This window comes from Physeter macrocephalus, chromosome 12 (genome assembly GCF_002837175.3).
Source record: "Physeter macrocephalus isolate SW-GA chromosome 12, ASM283717v5, whole genome shotgun sequence".
Lineage (NCBI taxonomy): Eukaryota > Metazoa > Chordata > Mammalia > Artiodactyla > Physeteridae > Physeter > Physeter macrocephalus.
This window is the reverse complement of record NC_041225.1, coordinates 64,598,704-64,606,181: the sequence shown is the minus strand read 5'-3', so window position 1 is coordinate 64,606,181 and position 7,478 is coordinate 64,598,704. Positions and strand designations below refer to the sequence as shown.

At 44.2% G+C, this 7,478-nt stretch overlaps 1 protein-coding gene across 1 annotated transcript in view; it reads left to right on the top strand.

Moving 5' to 3' along the window:
- LHCGR (luteinizing hormone/choriogonadotropin receptor) overlaps positions 1-7,478 on the top strand; it is a 65,836-nt gene that overhangs the window by 56,254 nt on the left and 2,104 nt on the right. The window lies entirely within an intron of this gene.

Here is a 7,478-nt window from a genome sequence, read left to right as displayed (position 1 = left end):
AGATCAGCTGTTAACCTTATGAGGATTCCCTTGTATATTATTTGTTGTTTTTCCCTTGCTGCTTTTAATATTGTTTCTTTGTATTTAATTTTTGATAGTTTGATTAATATGTGTCTTGGTGCGTTTCTCCTTTGATTTATCCTGCCTGTGACTCTCTGTGCTTCCTGGACTTGATTGACTGTTTCCTTTCCCATATTAGGGAAGTTTTCAATAATAATCTCTTCAAATATTTTCTCTGTCCCTTTCGTTTTCTCTTCTTCTTCTGGGACCCCTATAATACGAATGTTGCTGCATTTAATGTTGTCCCACAGGTCTCTGAGACTGTCCCCAAGATTTTGGATCATCTTTACTATCATTACTCTGAATTCTTTTTCAGGTGAACTGCCTATTTCCTCTTCATTTGTTTGGTCTGGTGGGTTTTTACCTTGCTTCTTCATCTGCTGTATATTTCTCTGTATTCCTATTTTGCTTAACTTACTGTGTTTGGGGTCTCCTTTTTGCAGGCTGCAGGTTTGCACTTCCCATTGTTTTTGGTGTCTGCCCCCTGTGGGTTAGTTTGGTTCTGTAGGTTGTGTAGGCTTCCTGGTGGAGGGGACTGGTGCCTGTGTTCTGGTGGATGAGGCTGGATCTTGTCTTTCTGGTGGGCAAGACAGTGTCCGGTGGTGTGTTTTGGGGTGTCTGTGAACTTAGTATGATTTTAGGCAGCCTCTCTGCTAATGGGTGGGGTTGTGTCCCTGTCTTGTTAGTTGTTTGGCATAGGATGTCCAGCACTGGAGATTGCTGGTCGTTGAGTGGAGCTGGGTCTTAGCATTGAGACGGAGATCTCTGGGAGTGCTCTTGTCGATTGATATTACATGGGGCTGGGAGGTCTCTGGTGGACCAATGTCCTGAACTTGGCTCTCCCACCTCAGAGGCTCAGTCCTGACACCCAGGCAGAGCCCCAAGACCCTGTCAGCCACACGGCTCAGATAAAAGGGAGGAAAAAAAAAAAGAAAGAAAGAAAAAATAAATAAAGTTATTAAAAAATAAAAAATATTATTAAAATTAAAAAGTAATTAAAAAAAAGAAAAGAAAGAAGAGAGCAACCAAACCAGTAAACAAATCCACCAATGATAACAACACTAAAAACTATACTTAAAAAAAAGGACAAACGGAACACTAGGACAAATGGTAAAAGCAAACCTATACAGACAAAATCACACAAAGATGCATACATATAAACACTCACAAAAAGAGAAAAAGGAGGAAAAAAATATATATATATACACATATATATTAAAAAAAATAAAGGAAGAGATCAACCAAATCCATAAACAAATCTACCACTGATAATAAGCTCTAAATACCAGAGATAAACATAAAACCAGAAACAAATTAGAAGCAGAAAGCAAACCCCAAGTCTTCAGTTGCTCCCAAAGTCCACCGCCTCAATTTTGGGATGATTCGTTGTCTATTCAGGTATTCAGAGATACAGGGTACTTCAAGTTGATTGCGGAGATTTAATCCGCTGCTCCTGAGGCTGCCCAGAGAAATTTCCCTTTCTCTTCTTTGTTCGCACAGCTCCTGGGGTTCAGCTTTGGATTTTGCCCTGCCTCTGCATGTAGGTCACCCTCTGGTGTCTGTTCTTCGACCAGACAGGAGGGGGTTAAAGGAGCGGCTGATTAGGGGGCTCCGGCTCACTCAGGCCCGGGGGAGGGAGGGGTATGGAATGCAGGTGAGCCTGTGGGCAGAGGCCGATGTGACGTTGCAACAGCCTGAGGCGCACCGCGTGTTCTCCCGGGGAAGTTGTCCCTGGATCACGGGACCCTGGCAGTGGCGGGCTGCACAGGCTCCCGGGAGGGGCAGTGTGGATAGTGACCTGTGCTCGCACACAGGCTTCTTGGTGGGCGCAGAAGCAGCCTTAGCGTCTCATGCCCGTCTCTGGTGTCTGTGCTGATAGCCGCGGCTCGTGCCCGTCTCTGGAGCTCCTTTAGGCGGTACTCTGAATCCCCTCTCCTTGCGCACCCCGAAACAATGGTCTCTTGCCTCTTAGGCAGTTCCAGGCTTTTTCCTGGACTCCCTCCCGGCTAGCTGTGGCACGCTAGTCCCCTTCAGGCTGTGTTCACGCAGCCAACCCCAGTCCTCTCCCTGGGATCTGACCTCTGAAGCCCGAGCCTCAGCTCCCAGCCCACACCCACCCCAGCGGAGGAGCAGACAAGCCTCTCAGGCTGGTGAGTGCTGGTCAGCACCGATCCTGTGTGAGGGAATCTCTCTGCTTTGCCCTCTGCACCCCTGTTGATATTCATTCCTCCATGGCTCTGAAGCTTCCCCCCTCAGCCACCCCCCGTCTCCGCCCACAGAGGGGCTTCCTAGTGTGTGGAAACTTTTCCTCCTTCACAGGTCCCTCCCAGAGGTGCAGGTCCCGTCCCTATTCTTTGTCTGTTTTTTCTTTTTTCTTTTGCCCTACCCAGGTATGTGGGGACCTTCTTGCCTTTTGGGAAGCCTGAGGTCTTCTGCCAGCGTTCTGTAGGTGTTCTGTAGGAGTTGTTCCACATGTAGATGTATTTTTGACGTATTTGTGGGGAGGAAGGTGATCTCCGTGTCTTACTCCTCCACCACCTTGAAGGTCTCCCCGCAAAGATTTTCTTTTGATAAAAATCTTGGTTGGGGGCATGTTTGCAAAGCAATTTTTATAGTTTTAAAATGGGGATTCTTTTGTGTTTTATTTTGCAAGTGGCATCCAGTTGATAAATTATCTCTTTCAACTGGTTAAAAATAAATACTTTTAAAAAACATACCTACATATTCATTCTACAGTTACATTAAATTCTCTTCAGGAATTAAATTTTTATTTGCAGGGTTTTGTTTGTTTGTTTGTTTTGTGGTACGCAGGCCTCTCACTGTTGTGGCCTCTCCCGTTGCCGGGCACAGGCTCTGGACGCGCAGGCTCAGCGGCCATGGCTCACGGGCCTAGCCACTCCGTGGCATGTGGGATCTCCCCGGACCGGGGCACGAACCCGTATCCCCTGCATCGGCAGGCAGACTCTCAACCACTGTGCCACCAGGGAAGCCCTATTTGCAGGTATTTTGATGTCACTAAGGGCTTAATGATAGCCTCATTTGTAAGGATTTTCACTAGTCATGTGGTCAGCATTCCACAAAGATTAACTGATTGCAGGCACAGCTTCTACAAGTAGCCACTTCCCTTCAAAGAGACTTAGGCCACCTTGACCATTATGCTCTGGAGCTTAAAATTATTCAGACTTAACGCTATCACTGACACACACTAGACAGGAGCTCCATTTCTATTCTACTGATTTTTTTTTTTAACATTTTTCAGCTGCTTTGGCACTTCACATACCTTCAAATGTAAAAAAGCATGCCTCAAAAGATAATCCCAGTGTCCCTATGCCACATTTACTGTGATTTAGGTTTTATTATTTCCCTTCCACTCCCATCCCCTCCCCCATGTCCTGCAGGCTACAAAACCTGATGCACTTCTAAGATACCTTGCCAATCTCCATTCCCTCTTCTACAACTTTTTTTTTTTCTTTTCTTTTCTCTTTTTTCCTATCAATCTGCAAGATATATAGAGTCAGCAAGGTAATATGATAGAAGGATCCTGGGCTTTGGAGCTCCTCAGAGTTGGATATGAATTTTTTTTTCAAGATTTTTTTTTGATGTGGACCATTTTTAAAGTCTTTATTGAATTTGTTACAATACTGCTTCTGTTTTATGTTTTGCTTTTTGGCCACGAGGCATGTGGGATCTTAGCTCCTCGACCGGGATCAACCCCACACCCCCTACATTGGAAGGCAAAGTCTTAACCATTGGACCGCCAGGGAAGTCCCACGGACATGAATTCTTGGCATTAATGTTCCTATAACACTAGGTATCCCTGGGCAATACTTATCTTTTTTGAGATTTCTTTCCTTAACTGTAAGGGACAGCAGAAGTATCATTTGTCTTTCAGAACCATGAGAGTGAAGGGAGTTTTTAAAGATTGTGACAGCATCGAGGGTACCTTACATTATAGCCTGTATTCTTTTCTTTTTTCCTTCATTTAGGTCTGACACCAACTATCCTCCAGCGTTCCTCTTCCTCACCATTCCCACTCTTCTCTCTTAATACTCTCTCCATCATCACCTTCCACATAACTCTTTGGGAACCATATGGCTTTTTCTTCTCATTAATAGGAAACCACTTCTGGGTAGAGTCAATGGTACCATCAAGGGGTGTTATAGAGGAAGGGGAGACTTACTTCAGTCTCAGTAACCATCAGCCCCTACCACTGCACGCCTTTCAAAATGAGCATCCAATCTTGAGTTTACTATGCTAACACTGTTTTAAAACAAGTCCTCTAATCTTCAGCATCCCCAAAACTACCTGAAATTAACACATAATCTAAGGGAAAAGAGTGTGTTCCCTGTGAAAGCATCTTGTGTGATAAGTCCTTGTCCTTCCCTTCCCACCAGATTGCTATTCCTGAGTCCCTGGAGTTTAGAAATTCTAGAGCCAGCCACTAAGTCTTACCTGCTCTCCCCAAGATATTACGGTGCCCTTACTGCTATGGTTGGCCCCACTGTCCTCCTAAAATCCGTCTTTTCTCCTGTTGATTGTAACTGGAGCAATGGTGCTACTGCTTCTCCTTCCTCTGACTCAAGATTGCTAAGCCCATCCAAGTCCACTCACCCTCCCTGCACAGCCTTCAGTACTAAAGACAGCTCCATGCTGGGTTTTGTCAACAGTCATGTTGTTGCCCTCAGGAGCCATCCCAGGACACATGTAAGTAGCAGCAGGTAGGTTTTTGGTCTGAAGACAAATCACCAAGGAGAAGAATTGCTAGACATGTGCCCAGTAGGGCAAAAAAACAAAGAGCAAGGGACCAGGGAAATGGGAAAGGGAACTTTTTAAAAAAAATTTTATTTATCTAATTTTGGTTGTGTTGGGTCTTCGTTGCTGCGCACAAGCTTTCTCTAGTTGCGGCCAGCGGGGGCTACTCTTCATTGCGGTGTGTGGGCTTCTCGTTGTGGTGGCTTCTCTTGTCGTGAAGCGCAGGCTCTAGGCGCGCAGGCGTCAGTAGTTGTGGCATGCGGGCTCAGCAGTTGTGGCTCACGGGGTCTAGAGCGCAGGCTCGGTAGTTGTGGCTCACAGGCTTAGTTGCTCTGCAGCATGTGGGATCTTCCCGGACCGGGGCTCTAACCCGTGTCCCCTGCATTGGCAGGCAGATTCTTAACCACTGCGCCACCAGGGAAATCCAAGGGAACATGTTTGACCTCTTAGTGATATGTTTATTCAGAAACCATGGCAGAATTTTTAGCGTCTTTGAATTAGTGCTTCTAATAGCAGCTGAAGTAGTTTTAATAAGGGGAAAGTAGTAAGGGAAACTAAAGCGGCAATAGTTGGAAAGTTTTCATCTGATTAAATAAAGGCTATTATTTTGTAGGAATCATCCAGGGAATTTGCTTAAAATGCAGATTCCTGGGCTCTGTCCCTAGAGAGTTAGATTCAGGGTCTGAAGTAAAGCCAGGAATCTTCATTGTAACAAAGACTCTGGTGATTCTGATGCAAGTGGTCCAAGGACCACACCTTGAAAAATACTGACTGAGAGATAGTGAAGTAGAAGAAAGGCCCCTGGACTATGCATATGAAGACCTAGCATTGCCACTAGTGCCTAGTGCTGAGGGACCTGAGGCAAGTCACTTACCTCCTTTAATCTTGGCCTCCTTACGAGTAAAATGAAGGGTTCAATGAGCTGGTCTTTAAGGACCTTGCCAATGGTAAGAAAAAACCTATTTTCTCTCATCATTCTTATAACCACCCTATCTCTTTAAAGAATTAAAAATTAGGTAATCATACTGATGTGCATGAGGACAAACAAATGTGCTACTTATATTTAATAATAAAACAAGTGAGGTTCCTATGCAGTCTCCTGTGTGTGGCAGCAGTACTTCTCCAGTTCCAGTGTGGTTTCTATGATATGCTAGCACGTTTTTGGCGTCCCGGTCATAGATTCCTTTTCCATTTTTTTTTTTTTTTAAATCTGTGTTTCTTCCCTTAGGTAATTGTATTGCTCAAATATATCATTTTACCCACTCACTGTATTAGGTACACACTTCCTTCTACAGAAAATGAGAAGCTAAGTTTTAAGACTAGAGAAAAATGCTCTTTTAATGTGTGAGCAACTCTAAGGTGAAATACATATTTGTAATGGCCCTGACAGAAAAATTATGCCCCTTTCTCCACCTCCCAAGATTGTATTAGCCGACTGTGGGCAAAGAGAAAATTTGTTAAGCCTACATGCATCATACTGTATCATTCATTGTCTCTGTATCCTCTCAATTCCTTTCCAAGCCAGCATCACCCTGGTTTATTCATTCCACAAACATTTACTGAATGGATACGCTGAGCTAAAACTATATGAGGCACTGAGATTTTAGACATAAATAAGACCTAATCCCCTGACTTCAAGGCTCTTAAAGAATAGCCTCAGAGACTATGAAAGAAGACATGCATCATCACATAATGGCAATCTAGTTTGAGAATTACAATAGTACTTAAGTGCAGCCATGGCTGAGAGAAGGGGGGATAAACTCCTTAGAGGTGTAGAATCAGGAAAGGCTTCATAGAGATGCTTATCTTTAAAGATCAGGAGGAATTCTCCAGAGAAATGAGGAAAGAAAGGGAAGAAGAAACAGCACATTCAAATACAAAGGGATGAAACAGTAGAACTTATTCTGAGAGCCACATGTCATTTCATAAGACCAAAGGGTTGGTTGCACAGGGGATTTGCAAGAGATAATTATGAGAATCTCTAACATTCACTGAGCACTTAATAGGTGTCAGGCATTATCCTGAACAATCTACATGTGTTAATACATTTAATCCTTAGCACAACCCTAATGAGGGAGGTATGATTATTATCCCTATTTGGCAAATGAAGAATGTGAGGTACAGAGATGTTAAATAACTCTCCCAGGTTTACACAGCCAGTAAAAGCAGGAACCCAGGCAGTCTTGCTTTAAAGCCCATGTCCTGCACTGTGCAGCACAACTGCTTCTTAGAGATGAGACTGGAGAAGGAGACAGAATGAAGATCAAGGAGAGACTGTGAGGTCATCACAAGGAGTCTGGAGTTTATCCCCGAGCCAATGAGAAACTAGGAAATGTTTGAATTAATATATTTGTGCGTAAGAAAGGCCATACAGAAGGAATATACAGATGGAGTAGAAGAGGGCTAAAACTAGAGGAAGGATGCCAGGAAGAAAACTAATGTAATTGTCCCTTAAGAGAAAATGAAAATCTGAACTCAAGCAGTAGCAGTGTGGTTGGGCGTAAGGGAGTGGCGGAGGTGGGACTATTCCTTCTCTAGGGACAGAGCCCCTCTTCAATCCTCTCTCTGAATTTGACTCATACTGTAAGAAATATCTATTTAAAACTATTTCTGGGCTTCCCTGGTGGCGCAGTGGTTGAGAGTCCGCCTGCCGATGCGGGGGACAC